The sequence below is a fragment of the Orcinus orca genome, chromosome 2 (assembly GCF_937001465.1).
Source record: "Orcinus orca chromosome 2, mOrcOrc1.1, whole genome shotgun sequence".
NCBI classification, from domain to species: Eukaryota; Metazoa; Chordata; class Mammalia; order Artiodactyla; family Delphinidae; genus Orcinus; species Orcinus orca.
In genome coordinates, this window is record NC_064560.1 from 113,320,772 (window position 1) to 113,338,920 (window position 18,149).

Consider the following 18,149-nt stretch of genomic DNA (forward strand, 5'->3'; position numbering starts at 1 on the left):
AGTGTTTCAAGAGCCTTATGTATCACTCTATCCGTGACATTTCATTTTTTTCACTGCCAGTGCATACCCATCATGTCAAAACAAGAAAAGTGGACTTCAAATGTCATGCCTCTAAGGCACAGTGGAATGTGGGTTATTTTGATCAAATTAGATGCCAAAGCATTGTGTTTATTATACGATGACATTAAGGCTGTGCTGACATTACCAAACTAAGCCTGATCACAATATTCCCAACTCACAGGAGAGGAACAGTCAGAAAAATTGGAAACTCTTAAATGGAATATCTCATCACAGAAAAATTTCTTCACAAAAGTAAAAAATGAAAATAAGGCTGCAACAAAAGCCAGTTTCCTACTGGCTCATTTGCTAGCCAAGCAAGGAAAGCCATTTACTGCTGGTAAGTTGACTAGATCATGTTGGATTGCAGCAGCTGAAGGAATCTGTCCAGAATAAACAAACTTGCTTAAAACTATTAGCCATTTGGTGTGAAGCGTTGATCCAAGAGTTGAGGACATTGGGAGCAACATCGATAATCAATTAAACAAGAAGGCAAATGATTTCGAGTGGTTTTCCTTGGCTCTTGATGTGTCAGCAGGTATTACTGATACTGTATCTGCTAACACGGAGAGCGATCAACTTGAAGTCTTAACACACATCATGCCCTAGAGCATTTTTCATCTTTCCTTCTCTAGCCAGCTTTCACACATACCACAAAGGTTTCAGATTCGTTCTCTTCTCAAGCAGGGGTATATTTATTCTTGCAAGAGTCTAACTGCAGTTCTCAAAGCTCTAGGATAACTATGGTACATTTTCAGAGAGTGTCAGTTTTATGCCAGGATTTGGAGAAAAACTGTTTAAAATGTTTGCCCCTTAAAAGGGTTTTGTGACACATGTACAAGTAAAATTAGCAAAATTCTGCTTTTCCATGTCAGTCAAACTTGTGTTTTTCTTGAATGCATACTGTAGAGTAGAAAATTTTTTATGTGTAGAGAGTGATTGAAAACTCTGGCATTTTTTGGTGTAATCGAGGAACCCATTGATATTAGCTCTGGAGTCTCCTTAAGTGAATGCAAGACGCTACACGAGGCAAGAACAAATTTTGTGGGTATCTGTGGCCCACATTTATACTTTGACCAGAGTAGACAAACTTGAACATGTGACTTCTCAGTGAGTCCAAGAAGGCTGAGATATCTATTGTACAATAGATATTTATCTACCTTGTAAGTTTCTCACCTCGTAAATCACTGTTACCACTTGGATTATACACAAAACCATTGGCTCCTGCAAATCAGCTCCATTTCCTGATATAATTGCCCTCAATCAAATGTCTTGGTATATTGAAATATTTCTGGATAAAATCATATGATATTTAGGATTTGGTTCAAAATAATATGGGATGGGGGAAGTACACTGGAGTAAGGTTTCAAACTCAAGGTCGACTTGCTTTTCATTAGGCAAGAAAAGAGAGGTGATGACCAAAGACAAAACCCTGGATAATCTGACTAACTTGTTCATCGTGGTGATAAAGAATGTCTCACTCAATTTTCTTATTTAATAGCTTTTGGTTTATTTGTTTGAAGTCTAAATAATTTCAGATAACAACTGCAAAGCAAAACTGTTAATGTTTTTTTTTGTGAACATCAATAAAATTGTTATAATAAAGATTGAGAGTTAGATGGAAATCGTAAGGACTATATCATTGAGATTCTCGGTTCATTTAAGCATAGTGAAAGTTTTGGCTTTAGTGAAACGGAAAACATCATTACTCGTCTTTCTTCAACATAAAAGTGTTTTGACAAGAATCCTGTGGAAATAGTAAAAAAGGCTGACTGGGTCAGAGAGCAGATCACATGACACTGATTACTTGGCCTGTGAGCAGGATGTCGCAACTCTCAGAATTGTTTATCACAGGAACCTGAAAATACTGCACCATCACTCTCTCTCCAGCAGCATCCTACACATATTTTTTCAGCATTTACCCTTTTATAGCCCATAAAGCAGTGAAAAACTGTTTGCCGTTTTTTTGTGGGTGTGGGTTCTAGAGACACTGGGACTCCAAAATAGAGAAGAGAAGTTGTCGAGATGATGAATCTGGTATTGGTGTCAGCTGCCTTCGGTGCAGCCCAGTTTTCTGACGTGGACAGAATCCAAGAAAAGCAGCCTCTTCATTGAACCAATGATACAAGCGGAACATTTCTTTTTCCCTGAATGATAATTTAAAACATTTTAATATATTTTAAAATATGGTGTTATTATAGTATAAAATGAAATATTTGTATGGATTTTAATATTTCAAAAAGAGACTTCAAAGAAACTTAATGATTTTATTGGCTACTTTGGCCATACCCCCCTACTCTCCAGAGTATGATTTGTTCTCCGCTGCTAGGAGGGGTAACTGGTGGAAAATACTGTAAAGTCCTGATTGAACTGGTTTTCTTTTTTAAAGGAAAGCTTAGGAAGGTATCAATTATTTAAAACTTCTCTAAACCACACCTGTGGGGAGAAATTCTTCTCAGTTATTTAAAAATCAGGCTAACAAAATATTTTTACATAAACAGTAGTTTTATTATTTTCTAATACTCTAGTATATTCAAAGTAGGCTAAGAAAGCATTGCCTAATAGAGAATCGGTGAAATGGGGGGAAAATGAGTTGATTTAAGAAACCATGGGCTTACCACAAATCAATTCCTAAATTGAAATTTATTATTTGCATAGACATTAAAGATAATGCCTGAAACCTTTTAAAAAACTAAGTAAAATTTCCTGTATAATTCTGTAGACAGCCTAAATTTTCTATGGGAACAATTATCTCTAAGGTAAAAGGGGAAAATTTGATTTTGTCCCTTCAAATGATCACAAATGGTCAAATCTGTTTTAGGAAGGTTTTTATTATAACCTACATTGCACAGAAAGGATGCTTGGGTGGTATTTGTGGGAATGCCCAGAAAAAAATGTATCGTCTGGTCAAAGCTGAGACATCGAGGTCAGCATTTTCATCCCATCCTGTCCTTGGGCTCCAGGATGCAGGGATTGTGGCTTCCAAGTGAGCGCCACAAGTCTTTCCACTCTGTCCCTACAGAAACTATTTCCTTAACCAGAACCGCTGGCGCTTATTGTGCACAGGGTGGGAACAAACTCCTGGCACAAGGCTAGAATGTGTTCAGCGTTCTGAGAATTGCTTTAGCAATTCTCCCCTCTATAATGCATCCATATTTTTTTTCTCTCTACTAGACATTTCCGCTAGTATACAAATATAGTACTATTTCTTCCACGTAAAAAACAAACAAACAAACAACCACTCCTGACCTCATTCCCCCATCTAGCTTACTGCTCTATTTCTGTTCCTGCCACAGAAAAACTCCTCAAAATCATCTACCCCCCTTGTCTGCAATTCCTCTCCCCTTCTCTTCTGAGCCCACTCACTCAGGCCTCTACCCCGACCTCTTCACATAAGTTGCCCTTGTTAGGGCTATTAATGTCTCCCACGTTGTAAAATCTAAGGCACATCTTCTTTATCCTTACTTGACCCATCAGCAGCGTCCCCGACAATTGATCACTTTATTTTTCTTCCTTGTAACATTTTCTGCCTCTGGTTTTCAGGACACCCCTCTCTCCTGGCTCTCCTCTCTCCTCAATGGCTGCTACTTGGTCTCCCTGGTTCCTCCTGTCTCTCTGACTTGAAACGCAGGACTGCTCCAGGGCTCCGTTTTGGCTCTTTGTCTTAGACTACAATTTCTCCTGGGGAATCTCATTCAGTCTCATGCACGTAGATGACATCCAAATGCACATTTCCAGCCCTGACCTGTCCACACGCATATATTCAGCTGCCTGCTCCACATTTCTACTTGTATGTCTAACAGGCGTCTCAATTTTCGTATGTCCCAAACTGAACTCCTGATCTTTCCCCCCAAACCTGCTTCTCCCTGAGTCTGCCTCTGCTTATTTAGTTAAAGTAATTCCAACCTTCCAGTGGCTCAGGCTATAAACTTTGGACTCATTGTCCTTCACTCCACTCTTTCTCTTGAATAAAATGCTGAAAGAAAACGCTGAAGTCTGCTCAACATAATGCTTAAAGACGAAGGGCTAGAATTCTTACCACTGCCTAAAAGTTGCAAAAGGGCTACTGCCACCTCTTTCTCTCTAGAAATGCCAAGCTTCCAACCATCAGCTATAATCACCCTTTGGAGAGACCAGGAAACTTCTGTTCAGACCTGCAACTTCTACTAACTGGGTAACAATTGTTCAAACTGGTTCCAGGAAGGAAGGAAAAACACAAGGTTGGACATCACGTTCCCTTTATACACACCACTTATATACGCCACATATTTTCACACACATTTCTTTTATTCTCTACTTTCAAGTGGTCAACTTTCCCACTAAGTACCAAAGGGGAGCTCTGTGGCCCTGGAGACACCAACTGCTGGAAAAGTTCTTTGCAGAGCACGTAGGTGCCATAGTTGCTGCTGGGCACTTGTATTGGAGAAACAGAGCTGGCCTCACCTCCTTTGGGGACATATCAATACAGAGAGGATTCCCAAGTAGTGGGGAAAAATGCTCCCATGGGTAGAATGTAGAATTTAAATCCCTCTGGGAGTTTTTAAACAGTAAAGTATGTCTTCTGCTTTTTTGAAAATCAGCCCATCTGTAATTTCTTTGAAGATAAGAGATCTGTTTTCTACTTTTTTTTGTACCACTCCCAAGAGCCTGAGTGAGGTGCTTTGCATTTGATGGGTCAAAAAAAATGTTGCTGATTGCTCTGAACTTTATCCTCCCCCCTGGGAACTGGGTGGGTTCCTTTATTCTTTAAGGACTAAATCATATTTCTATGTGTTTGTATCTCCAAGACCCAAAGAAGCACCTACTTGCCACACAAGCAGGTAAAGATACACAAGCCCCAGTGAAGAAGGCACTCATGCAGTCTTGGAAAATTGCTCTTCTGGTGGGACATCACTGAGGCTTTAGGCAACAGGGGAGATGAGGAGAAAGGAACTTCAGGTAGCCAAGTGTTCTGTATGCTACCAGTTTATTAGGAGGAATTCTGATAGGATCCTTAGTTTATCACTACTAACAGCTCTGCCTTCTCCTTTGCAAATTGGCATTTGTATTCTGTCATCATTTTTACTATCAACCTTGCAGTCTTTAGTGCCTTAAATTCATTTAAATACATTTCTTCTTCCCTACCCACAATCCAACATACATAAGTGATTCTGATAAAAAAGAAATGGGACATTATCTGATAGATATCCTCAAAGACTTAAAATATTTTTAAGAGCTACATCTGAAAAAGTTGTGACAAAGGAGTATGATGAAATCACTTAGTATTTATGTTTTAACTTTACTTTCTGTTAAATGTAATTTTGAAATGTTCTTTTCTAGAAAAGATACATGAATGATAAGGTTCTTTAAAAAAAAAAGAAGGTGCACAATAGAAACCTGTTAGAGCTATTACTAAGGAAACCCATGAACCCATGAAGAAATGCCCGTAAATAAGTGCAAGTGACTGATGCAGATTAGAAGCTCAATTATGGTTTCAAAGAAAAAAATGCTAAAAGCAAAGATAGAGGAATAACTTTCTTTTTTCCCCAAGTTTTACTGAGGTGTAACTGATGTATAACATGGTATTAATTTAAGGTGTACAACCTAATAACTTGATTTATGTAAACATTGCAAAATGATTACAATAGTCTAGTTAACATCCATCATCTCATATAGTCATATGTTTTTTCTTGTGATTAGAATTTTAAGATCTACTCTCTTCACAACTTTCAAATATACAATATAGTATTGTTAACTATAGTTATCATGCTGTACATTGCATCCCCAGAACTTTTTTTTTTTTTTTTTTGCGGTACGCGGGCCTCTCACTGTTGTGGCCTCTCCCGTTGCGGAGCACAGGCTCCGGACGCGCAGGCTCAGCGGCCATGGCTCACGGGCCCAGCTGCTCCGCGGCATGTGGGATCTTCCCGGACCAGGGCACGAACCCGTGTCCCCTGCATCGGCACTGCGCCACCAGGGAAGCCCCAGAACTTATTTCTTATAACTGGAAGTTTGTACCTTTTGACCCCCTTCACCCATCCCCTCCATCCGCCACCTCTGGCAACCACCAATCTGTTCTGTTTCTACGAGTTCATTTTTTTTAGATTCCAAATATGTAATACTATATGGCATTTGTCTTTCTCTGTCTGACTTATTTCACTAGAAATAACTTTCTTATTAGAAAGGTTGTATTAGTCAGGGTTCTCCAGAGATACAAAACCAATAGGATAGAGAGAGAGAGGGACAGAGAGAGAAGAGAGACTAATTTTAAGGATTGGCTCATGGAATTTTAGAGGCTAGAGAGTCTGCAGTCTTTAGGGCAGGCAGGCAGAGTTTCTCTATTGCAGTCTTGAGGAGAATTCCTTCTCCTTTGGGAAACCTCAGTCTTCGATTTTAAGACCTTCAACTGATTAGATGAGGCTTACTTACATCATGGAAGGTAAACTGCTTTATTCAAAGTCTACTGATTTAATGTTAATCATATCTAAAAATACCTTCACAGCAACATCTAGACCGGTGTTTGACCAAACAACTGGGCCAGGTTGACACACAGAGTTAACCATCACAGAGGTAGTCAAGAAGGCGTGTTCTCCCTCTAGTTCTCCTTCAGCTGAGGAAGGAAACAGCTCTGAGTACTCAGGGATGCGGTGCACTGGGCAAAGTCACCTAAGCTTGTTCAAGACTAGCAGACACCAGCCTAAAGCTTAAGTTAAAGCCTCAGCGGAAGAAGTAAGAGGTTTTGGTAGTTGACAAAGCTGCTGAAGGTCCCAGAACGGTGACTAGGGCCCTTGGAAGACCAAATTCAAGAAGAGTTCAGGGTGAACTTGAAAATTCTGTTCTTCTCAAGGCTTAGATAAAAGGAAGCAAGATAACACTAGGATAAGCAATAATCGATAACATCGAAATTAGTATGGGATAAAATTAATTATACCTAGGTATTTTTTGAAACTGCTTCCAATTGTGTGTAATGCTTTACACTTAAGGAGAATTCTAGGAATTATTTATGTCTAGGTCCTGTATGAGAGTACTATTTCTTTTAAAAAATCAAAAGCACATCAGTCTTTGACCCTCTTAACCACTGTCTGTGAGAATGGCACCTAGTGGTAGCTTAATTAATACCTAAGTAGAAATAAAACAACTTCTGGAACGCTAGCTTTGCAAATCTAAGCCAAAACCTATCATGTGAGAGCAAAAGTCCAAACCGTTGCTTTAAAATATTCCTTCTAAACATCTAACTCTTGACTCTTCCTCCCTTATTCCTCTTCTTTGAATTTCAGCGAAGAACAACACGCATTCTTAAGAAACATGCTTTTATTATGCCTTCCATTACTAATCTTGTGTTCATCTACTTAGCAAAGGCATAGGGGATTGACACCATTTCTACTCTCCTGGTTCCTGGTCATTTTAATAAATCCAGTATTCATGCTTTACATTGTATAGAAACAAATCTTCCACCAGGGCCTTCACTTTGGCCCTAATGAAATATACCCATTTCTAAAATTGTCTGTAATATTCCAGAGGTTTAATAGGAGGAAAAGGAAGTGGGGAGTTCCTATTGTGCTCACTCAAGTTTTCTCACATGATCCCTACCAGGGCCCAGGTTGGCAAATCCACAAAGAACGAGCTCTTTCCTAAGAAAAAGAAAGTAGATGTGAGAAGTTCTGTTTCTCCTGCCAAAACTCTTTCCATCATCCCAATTATATGAAAAAAAAAAAAAACTGAAGAAAAACGCAGATTAAGGGATGGGAAACTGTCAGAGATTAGAATAGTGGCTCTATCCTTTATTGACAGGCTAGGGAAGCTGGCCTTCTTTACACTATGGATTTGAAAACTATTATATGATATTGTTGGGGCCAGTGATATCGCTACCTCTCTGGGAATGGGGTGGATTAACTAGGAATGTATTATCAATTCTAAAGGGCTGGCTACTAAGTCTGCGACTCTTCCTTTTTTCTTTCTCTTTGCCCTCTAGTTATTTACAGAACTCTTAGTGCTCATTAGCACCTTCAGCCCAGGCTGAAACATGGAAAATAATTATTTTCCAAATGATCATTTCCCATAGATCTGTCTTCATTTCTAGGCACCAACCCTGCATTGGTTTCCATACTACATTAGAGGGGATTATATTGTTCTCTTCCACATTTTATTGTTAACACAAGCTGGTATGGATGTGACTGTACACTTCTGTGGGTAGGCTATGTAGAGCAATGTACCGTTATTCATTTCCTGCCCATTCTTCTATTGCAGAGAGACATTTATTCTTATGCTGGAACAACTACTGACAGGCCACAAACTTATTCAGAGACATTTAATCCACAGCATCTCAGCGGCTACAGGACAGGGCTGATGCTCCATTGGTAGCAGCTGCCGAGAGGTTCTGTGCCTCCCTGTTGTGTTAGAAATTATTTTTATGGCACATTTTCTGAAAACTGTTAAGATTTTATGGGCCTATAAACAACTCAGCTAGAGAAAACTGCTATACCCTACACAAGGAAATTTGGCTGAAAAGCAGTAGAATGCAGGGCCAAGTGGCTGTCCATAGTGTCTGACAAGAAAGATTATTCTAGAAATGATGAGAGTAAACTCTGCCCAAAGATGAGTATGGTAAAATGTCAGAGAGGCTGTGTTAAGAAAGAGCATTTTTATTATAATGGGATATCAGTGTTCAGTGGAATGCAGAAGCTGCTCATTTTCTTCCTCCCCCATTTGTCTACTTTTTATCCTGGATTTGGACTCTTCCACGGCCAGACAGATCAGTCTCAATGCGGCAAAGCCTCTGGGGGCAGCCATTTCAGAGGCAGCAAGCAAAGATGAAGAGTCGGTGTGCAAGGTCAGTGTGCAAGGTCAGTGTAACAGAGGCTGCTTTCTTATTCTGAAATTCCTGGTTGATGGGAATGCTCTGCCACCCACTACTGGATGGCATCCAGGATGATTTCTGATTCTTCCAAGGAACTCAGTTTAGAGAATGAGTTAACGCCCCCGTCTTTCCTTCACTCTCTAGAAGGCTTGCTGTAGACTAATAATTTCCTGTCATAGTTATAGAGCAAAGAAGCTTGGCTTTCATTACAATAGGGGCATAAAAATATTAATTTAGAAAAAAAATGAATTCAGCTACTATGGTTGGATAAAAAGTCAATATGATGAGATTTGTTAAGTTCATAAATGACCTCAGGGCGGTAATCTGCAAATGGGAAACTGAGTCAACTCTGTGTGTGAATAGGAATGAGGCAGTTTCCCCTGTGCTGGTTCAAGTAGCCATCCCTACACTGGGGAACCTTAGGAAGAACCTGGGAAGTATTGGGTTGGCCAAAACGTTTGTTTGGGTTTTTCCGTAACCTCTTAATGGAAAAACCCAAAAGAAATTTTTGGCCAACCCAATATACTCCATATAAAGTAAATTCCAGGGGCATTCACTGAAGCCAAAGCAAAACTAGTGTCCAGACCAGAAAACTGACCCATATCATACCAGTATTTAGTTCTGGGGATTAATGGAAGTAGGAAGGAGAATACATTTTTATCGTTTACTTTGCCATCTTGTTTGCAGACTGCCTGGTTAATGTAGGTTACTTTGGGCATAGCAGCCACAGAAACTCTGAGTGCAGAGGGAAACAATTCTTGTGGGTATGGTAAGTAGCATATATCTTTCTCATTAGGTAATCTCAGATATTTTTATAAACACATCTCAGAGTCCCCAGAGCTCTGCTGGGTACAGAAGGTTTTTCAATAACTTTTTTTGTAGGAACTTTCCACAATGATAGAAACTCATCCCTGCCGTTCAGTTAACTTGAGGTTTTCCTAATGGTTGACTACTTAATTCTCCGAATTCAGGTTCCCACAGTAAAATAACTTGCTCCTTCTACTTCTAGGGTTGTTTCGTGAGTATCTGGTGTTCTTTCATCTGTGGCTGCCCACATCCAATTCTGATTATCGTTCTAGTTTGCATACAGCGGCACTTCTAATTTGTCCGTGCATTGAAGGCTAGTGCTCTCTGAAATCCATGCCTTGATGACTGGTGACTTTGCTACCACTGCAAGGAGTGTGATGGATGTCTACATGTCTTCTGTTAAGCTTCTGGCAAAAGCCAGAGCACCAGACACTGAGGAATGTAAGTTTATAATATAGCATATCAGACATGTAATATGGTTATTCAACCGCCCCTTCTAGAGTACTGGATCCTGAACATGTATGCAGGCATTTCCTTACTGGTTTTAATGAGTGCTTTGGTTCTTTTTTTTTTTTTTTTTGCGGTATGCGGGCCTCTCACTGTTGTGGCCTCTCCCGTTGCGGAGCACAGGCTCCGGACGCACAGGCTCAGGGGCCTTGGCTCACGGGCCCAGCCGCTCCGCGGCATGTGGGACCCTCCCGGACCGGGGCACGAACCCGTGTCCCCTGCATCGGCAGGCGGATTCTCAACCACTGCGCCACCAGGGAAGCCCGTGCTTTGGTTCTTTAGGGAAGACAAAGGTAAAAGAATGAGGACCCCAGGGGAATTTTCCACTCAATTCCTAGAACACAAGTACCCTAAATGCAGTATTCTTTGGTCTAGTCTAATTTATCCCTAGGAACACTGTCTGAATATTAATAACTATCTTCAAGGTAGCCTAACTTTCCAGTAGTGTGTACCAGAAGCCACTATCATAAGGAATCCCTTTGGTGTACTTGTCCTGCATCCAGTCATGAACCTGTGGGGAGATGAGAGATTTCTAGTTTGTCTACAGACTGTAGGGTGGCTAAGGGACCTCTTACCTTCAGGGTAGACCCAGAAGATAAGCCTTTGGGGAAGAGGTTTTGTTTAGTCTTGTGTCAGCTGTTAAGGAGAATTCCAATGGGAGAGGTCTGCTCATCTGAGCATTTCTTTTCCCTTTGAAGAATTCCAGGGCATTCCAGTTTGGCTCAGAATACGTGGCGAATTGAAGTAAAAGCAGACCTTTCTCGGAGTAGCTGTGAGCTACAATAGTTTCACATCATCACCACCCAGGAATGATATGACAGAACTGTGTGGTTGTAGGAAATACTTCAAGAAAATATATTGAGATAATACCTTTTGTTTTTTGTTTTTTGCGGTACGCGGGCCTCTCACAGCCGTGGCCTCTCCCGCTGCGGAGCAACAGACTCCGGACGCGCAGGCCCAGCGGCCATGGCCCACGGGCGCAGCCGCTCCGCAGCATGTGGGATCCTCCTGGACCGGGGCACGAACCCCCATCCCCTGCATCGGCAGGCGGACTCTCAACCACCGTGCCACCAGGGAAGCCCAAGATAATATCTTTTAAAGTTTATGAATTTCTTTGTCCTCTAGGATTTACTGAGCTCAATCTCAGCTTATACTCATTCTGATTTAATTATCTAGGATGGGGACCAGGGGTCCTGATGATCTGAATATGCAGCCTGCATTGAGAGCCACCAACTACCTAACCCCCTCATTCTACAGATGAGGAAATTGGAGGATTAATTAAAATGGCACCAATACAGCATATTGAAGTAAAAAAATTTTTTCATAAATATGTAGTTAATAATTTTTAAAACCTGAAACTTCTTGACCAAGGGAGACTTAACTGTCTAGACAACTGTTTACCATTTCCACTTTTTTGGGGGGTAGGGAAGGACTAAAGGTCTCCTTATCTCTGATATTTAACTCCGTGAACATGGATTAACCTCTCTAACCTTACTTTGAAAGAATTACCAGCCAAATATTTATCCACAGGAGCTGACACAAGCAAGTTTAAAAAGAAAAAAGAGGGACTTTCCAGCTGGTTCAGTGGTTAAGACTCTGCGCTCCCAATGCAGGGGGCATGGGTTCAATCCCTGCTACTCAACTACTCAACTCTGCATCAGAGCACGAAAGCAGACACAGAACGGACATGGCTATGTTCCAATAGCACTTTCTTTACATAGTCAGGTGGCAGGATGGATTAGGCATCAGGCCACTGTTTGCTGAGTCGGCAGGCGGACTCTCAACCACTGCGCCACCAGGGAAGCCCCTTATCTCTTGAAGAGAATGGAAACAATACCTAAAAAACCTTTATTTGAAATTTCCTTAAAAGAACTTTTTTTTTTAGATTTAAGTATAGTTGATTTACAATATTATATTAGTTTCAGGTGTACAACATAGTGGTTCAATACTTTTATAGAGTATACTCCATTTAAAGTTACTACAACATAATGGCTATATTTCCCTGTGCTGTACAGTATGTCCTTGTTTACTATTTATTTTATACATAGTAGTTTGTATTGAAATTTCAATTCTTATGTAAAACAAAACCTACCTCTGGATGGACATGAGACTGATGAACTCCCATAAATTCTCTTAACTTCTGATAACTCTCAAGCATTGCAGAAGTACAAGACAGATTCTGGTGAAGAGGTCCTGAGAAGGCACTTTGAGACAACACCAGTTAACATACTGTTGGCAAACAGTAGCATCAGCTCCTAGAGATCCGTGACAGCCTCATTCAGGAAGAAACCCTCAGGAAAGTGAGGGACTCGTGATTATGATGATGTGTGAACATAGCTGGGGAAGAACACCAGACCGTCCTGGTGAGGTTTGCTGAGGAATTTCATACTCAAGAGAAGAATTTGTAGGCTTCCTTCCTCAACAAGGTGATACAGAAATTCTGGTTGTGTAATTTCACACTGGGGTAACTGAGAAGTAGGGACTAAATATGGAGCACTGTCATGGCCAGGCAGACGTTGTATCCAGTAGATTTTCTTCAAAAATGAAAGTTGTTGCTTTAAGACTCGTAGGGAAGTATCCCTAAGCTGTCTACACATTCTATTCTTCCTGTGCCTTACATATGTGGTTGGCAAAATCAGTGCCTGTTAGGGGCGTACCTGTTGCATTGGGAACAATTGAGGAAGGTTGTTCTTTTATCCATCAATGACCATGACTCTTTTAGAACTTGACAGTGTAATTTCTGTCTCTTCTCAGAATAATGAAAAGGGTAATGACCTGAAGGAAATTTATCATTCTCAGTGGACAGACAAGAATGATGCTTTTGAAATTTAAATAGATCTCCTGCAAGCACTTACTTTATGTTTAGATGGAATAACCATCTAGCTGGCTGAGCATTCGTCCTCTGCAGTGTATCAACAGATTTTTATTTCACTTTTGTCACTGTTGTCCTTTAAAGTGTCCTATCTTAACCTCTTTAAAAAGTCCTATCTTTTTCAAGGGTCTTTGGAGAAAATCTCCAGGGGCAAATCTTTGATGTTTTCTTTGCAGTCAGTAGAATGACTGCAGCGTTGCATTCACTAACGAGGTGATGGAAAATATTAAAACTTACCATGGATTTCGGTTTGAGGAAGCCATAAGTTTGATAACCAAACCTGATATTCAAATGAAACTCCCTGGGAAATTCCACAGAGTTCAGCAAGGTAACCCAGAATCTCAATTAACCTCTGAGACTTACTCTGAAGAATCCCTAAGTGTTCCAACAGTTGAGTTACTCAGGAACTTAAAGATACAGCTGACCCCTGAACAACACAGGTTTGAACTGCACAGGCCCACTTATACGGGATTTTTGCAACAATAAATACCACAGTACTACATGATCCACAGTTGGGCAAATCCATGGATAGGAAGGAACTGTGGTTAGGGAGAGCTGATTGTAAGTTACATGCAGATCGACTGCAGGCAATGTTGGTGCCCCTAACCCCCAAGTTGTTCAAGTATCAACTGTATATACTCAGAACAACACCCCAAAGCCTGTAAATGCTTATCTCTGGTACCATCGGTCACAGCTCAAATTCAACACATCAGAGGAATAGCATGCTGACGTGTACACAAGTGACTTAGCGAACCCTGACACACTCTCAGCCCAGCTCCACAACTGGAGAATCAAGCAGAAACACAGAAGGACAGAGGTAGAGCTTCCATCCACCCCTTATGAAGCCCTCCACCTGCCTGGCCTCAAGTGTTTTCCTAATGTTTATGCATTGCTGAAGGGCCTTTGCATTCTTCCTGTGATGGAGGTTGAGAATGAGCCCCATGAAAATGGAGGAAAGCATCTCAAAGCACACCTGAGGAACACTTTGACAGACCTAAGCTCAAGTAACTTGGTTTTGCTTAAAATGAATTTTTATATAAAACATGACCTGGATTTCATGGTAGACACATATATCAAACTATACAACTATGCTTCCTACAGATAATTCATAAACTATCAAAATACCTAAAAGAATGTTTAAAAATAGGTTTTCTCCTATATTTAATATTTGAAGGAAAAGCTGTAAGGTGCATGTAGGCACCTTAATCTTTGAATATTTTTGCCTACAGGGCTCTGACTGAATACATTAGCCATTGATAATCTATCTACCTGTTTAAACAACCACCGTAAGCAATTATACCCCAATAAAGATGTTAAAAAAAAAAACAAAAAAAAAACAACCACCGTTTTAACGCTCACACTTTGAAAACTTATCTGGTCTTCCAGAAGATACTACTGAAAGCGCCACATTTCATTTCTGCATGATCTCTGGTACTGGCACTCTGGAATTGTTCAAAGTCATTTCAAACATAGCATCTATTATCACTGTGGACCCAACTGTACTGAGTTATCAGTTCTTTGAAGGAATAGATTTTGGGGAGGTGTGGGAGGAAGGAATACATTTTATAAAATATTACAACGAATCTCACAGCTGACCTTTGACTAGCTGAAGGTTTAAGTATATTGTTAAACATTTGTAATGTACAGTGAAGGGAATTACCAGAGAGAGAGAGAGAAACTGTGAGCTGGTTAAACCGTGTAGTTTTGTCTTTATCAAGTGAACCTAAAGGAACAAGTTACAACTGAAGTTCAAATGAAGAGCCTACCACTGCTGTTCCACATCTGGTTGCTGCCATCTACGTTACTTTGTGGAGCCTACACCTTCTTTTATCATAACCTTTTTATCAGGTATATGTTAAACACTTCTGCATCACGCTCAAGACAGAATTAGAGGCAATGAATACAACTGATTTACTGTTTTCTTCTGCTTTTTCTCTGACTACACTTACTTCATCTTGAGCTGGAAAACTTGCAAAAATAAATATTTTGTGGTTCATTTAGGAATAACAGTATATATGGCTATTGTCTTTAATGAGGAGAATAAATTTTATTTTAATCTAAATGAATTTTTATTTCATCTTATTTCAATGAAATAAGCTTATTTCAATATAAATAAAATATGGATTTGGCTTTTCAATAAATTTGTTTTAAAATTTCATTTTGAAAACATTGTGCCTAGATGAGTTTGCTGGTGAATTCTTCCAAACTTTTAATATGGAAAAAATTACACCAATTCTCTATAATCTCTTTCAGAAGACAGAAGCAGAGGAAATACTTCCTAACTGATTTTATGAGGCCAGAATTACCATGATATCAAAACTAGACAAAGACATTACAAGAAAAGGAAAAAACAGACTGATCTCTCTCATGAACATAAATGCAAAAATATTTAGCAAAATATTAGCAAACCAAGTCCAATAATGTATAAAAAGTATTAAACACCATGACCAAGTGGGGTTTATCCCAGGTATGCAAGATTGGTTCAACATTCAAAAATCAACTAATGTAGGGCTTCCCTGGTGGCGCAGTGGTTGAGAGTCCGCCTGCTCATGCAGGGGACGTGGGTTCGAGCCCCGGTCCGGGAGGGTCCCACATGCTGCGGAGTGGCTGGGCCTGTGGGCTGTGGCCGCTGGGCCTGTGCATCCGGAGCCTGTTCTCCACAGCGGGAGGGGCCACAGCAGTGAGAGGCCCGCGTACCGCAAAAAAAAAAACCAAAATAAAACAAAAATCAACTAATGTAATCCATCACATCAACAGGCTAAAGAAAATCACATGATCATATCAATAAATGCAGGAAAAACATTTGACAAAATCCAACACCCATTCCTAATAAAATCTATCAGAAAACTAGGAAAAGAGGGAAATATCCTCAACTTCATAAAGAACACCTGCAGAATACAGCTAAAATACTTAATGGTGAGAAGGTAATTGTCTGTGTAGAAAATGTGAATCAACCAAAAAAATCCTGGAACTAATAAGCAATTATAGCAAAGGTTGCAGGATACAAAGTTAATATACAAAAGCCAATCATCTTCTTATGTACCAGCAATGAGGAAGTGGAATCTAAAATGAAAAACACACTACCATTTACATTAGCACTTAAAAAATCTAATACTGAGGTATAAATCTAACAAAATATATGCAAGGCCTATATGAGGAAAAATACAGAACTCTGATGAACAAAATCAGAGAAGAGCTAAATAAATGGAGAGATATTCCATGTTCACAGACAGGAAGACTCAATATTGTCAAGATAGCAGTTCTTTCCAACTTGCTCTATAGATTCAACACAATCACAGTAAAAATCCCAGAAAGTTATTTTTGTAGATGTTGACAAGCTGATTCTAAAGTTTCTATAAAGAGGCCAAAGACCCAGAATAGCCAACACAACATTGAAGGAGAAGAACAAAACTGGAAGACTGATACCACCAGACTTCAGGATTTACTATAAAGCTACAGTAATCAAAACAGAGTGGTATTGGCATAAGAATAAAGAAATAGATCAAGGGAACAGAGTACAGAGCCCAGAAACTGACCCACATAAATACAGTCAACTGATCTTCAATGAAGGAGCAAAGGTAATATAATAGAGCAAAGATAGTCTTCTCAACAAATGGTACTGGAACAACTGGACATACACATGCAAAAAAAAAAAAAAGGAATCTAGACACAGACCTTGTACCTTTCACCAAAACTAAATCAAAATGGATCACAGGCCTAAATGTAAATGCAAAAATATAAAACTCCTAGAAGATAACACAGGCGAAAATCCTAGTTGACCTTAGATACAGGGGTAACTTTTTAGATACACCAAAGGCATGATCCATGAAAGAGATAATTGATAACCTAGACTTCATTAAGATTAAAAACTTCTGCTCTGTGGAAGACAATGTCAAGAGAATGAGAAGACAAGCCACAGACAGACATATTTGCAAAAGACACATCTGATAAAGGACTATTGTCCAAAATATACAAAGAACCCTTAAAACGCAACAATAAGAAAACAAATAACCCAACTGAAAAATGGGCCAAAGACCTTAACAGACACCTCATCAAAAAAGATGTACAGAAGGAAAATAAGCATATGAAAAGATGCCATCACAATATACGTCTTCAGGGATATGCAAATTAAAACAACAGTGAGATTGCCACAACTACCAGAATGGCCAAAATCCAGAACACTGACAACACTAAATGCTGACAAATACGTAGAGCAACAGGAACTCTCATACATTGCAAAATGATACAGCTGCTTTGGAAGACAGTTTGACAGTTCCTTACAAAACTTAAAAAAAAAATACTTAAAAAAGTCAGCTTTATATTGAAGTATAATTGACATATAAAATTGTACCATACTTAAAAAGTATACACTGTGGTGATTTGATTACACGTATACTTTGTGAAAGGATTCCCCATCTAGTTAATTAACACATCCTCTTACCATATAATCCAACAATCACACTCCCTGGTACTTACTCAAAAGAGTTTAAACACTTATATGTACATAAAAACATGCACACAGATGTTTATAGCAGCTATATTCATAGTTGCCAAAAGTTGGAGCAACCAAATGTCCTTCAGCAGGCAAATCAATAAACTATGGTACATTTTAGTTATTTATTTTTGGCCACGCCACATGGCATGTGGGATCTTTGTTCCCTGACCAGGGATTAAACCCGCACCCCCTTCATTGGAAGCGTGGAGTCTTAACCACTGGGCCGCCAGGGAAGTCCCAATCTGTGGTACATTCAGACAATGGAATATTATTCAGTGTTAAAAAGAAATGAGCTATGAAAAGCCATGAAAAGACACAAAGGAAACTTAAGTACATGTTACTAAGTAAAAGAAGCCAATCTGTAAAAGCTACATACTCTATGATTCCAACAACATGACATTCTGGAAAAGGCAAAACTATGGAGATAGTAAAAAGATCAGTGATTGCCAGGGGTTAGGGTGGAAGGAGGGACCAAGAGGTGGAGTACAAAAGACTTAGTGCAGTGACAATACTCCGTAATGCTATAATGGTGGATACACATCATTATACATTTGTCAAACCCATATAACGTACAA

General features: G+C 39.6%; 1 protein-coding gene and 1 pseudogene across 1 annotated transcript in view; one reads left to right on the forward strand and one right to left on the reverse strand.

Moving 5' to 3' along the window:
* SLC28A2 (solute carrier family 28 member 2) overlaps nt 1–18,149 on the reverse strand; it is a 221,766-nt gene that overhangs the window by 46,018 nt on the left and 157,599 nt on the right. The gene's annotated exons all lie outside the window — the stretch shown is intronic.
* On the forward strand, nt 12,293–14,336 carry LOC101270162 (52 kDa repressor of the inhibitor of the protein kinase-like; annotated as a pseudogene).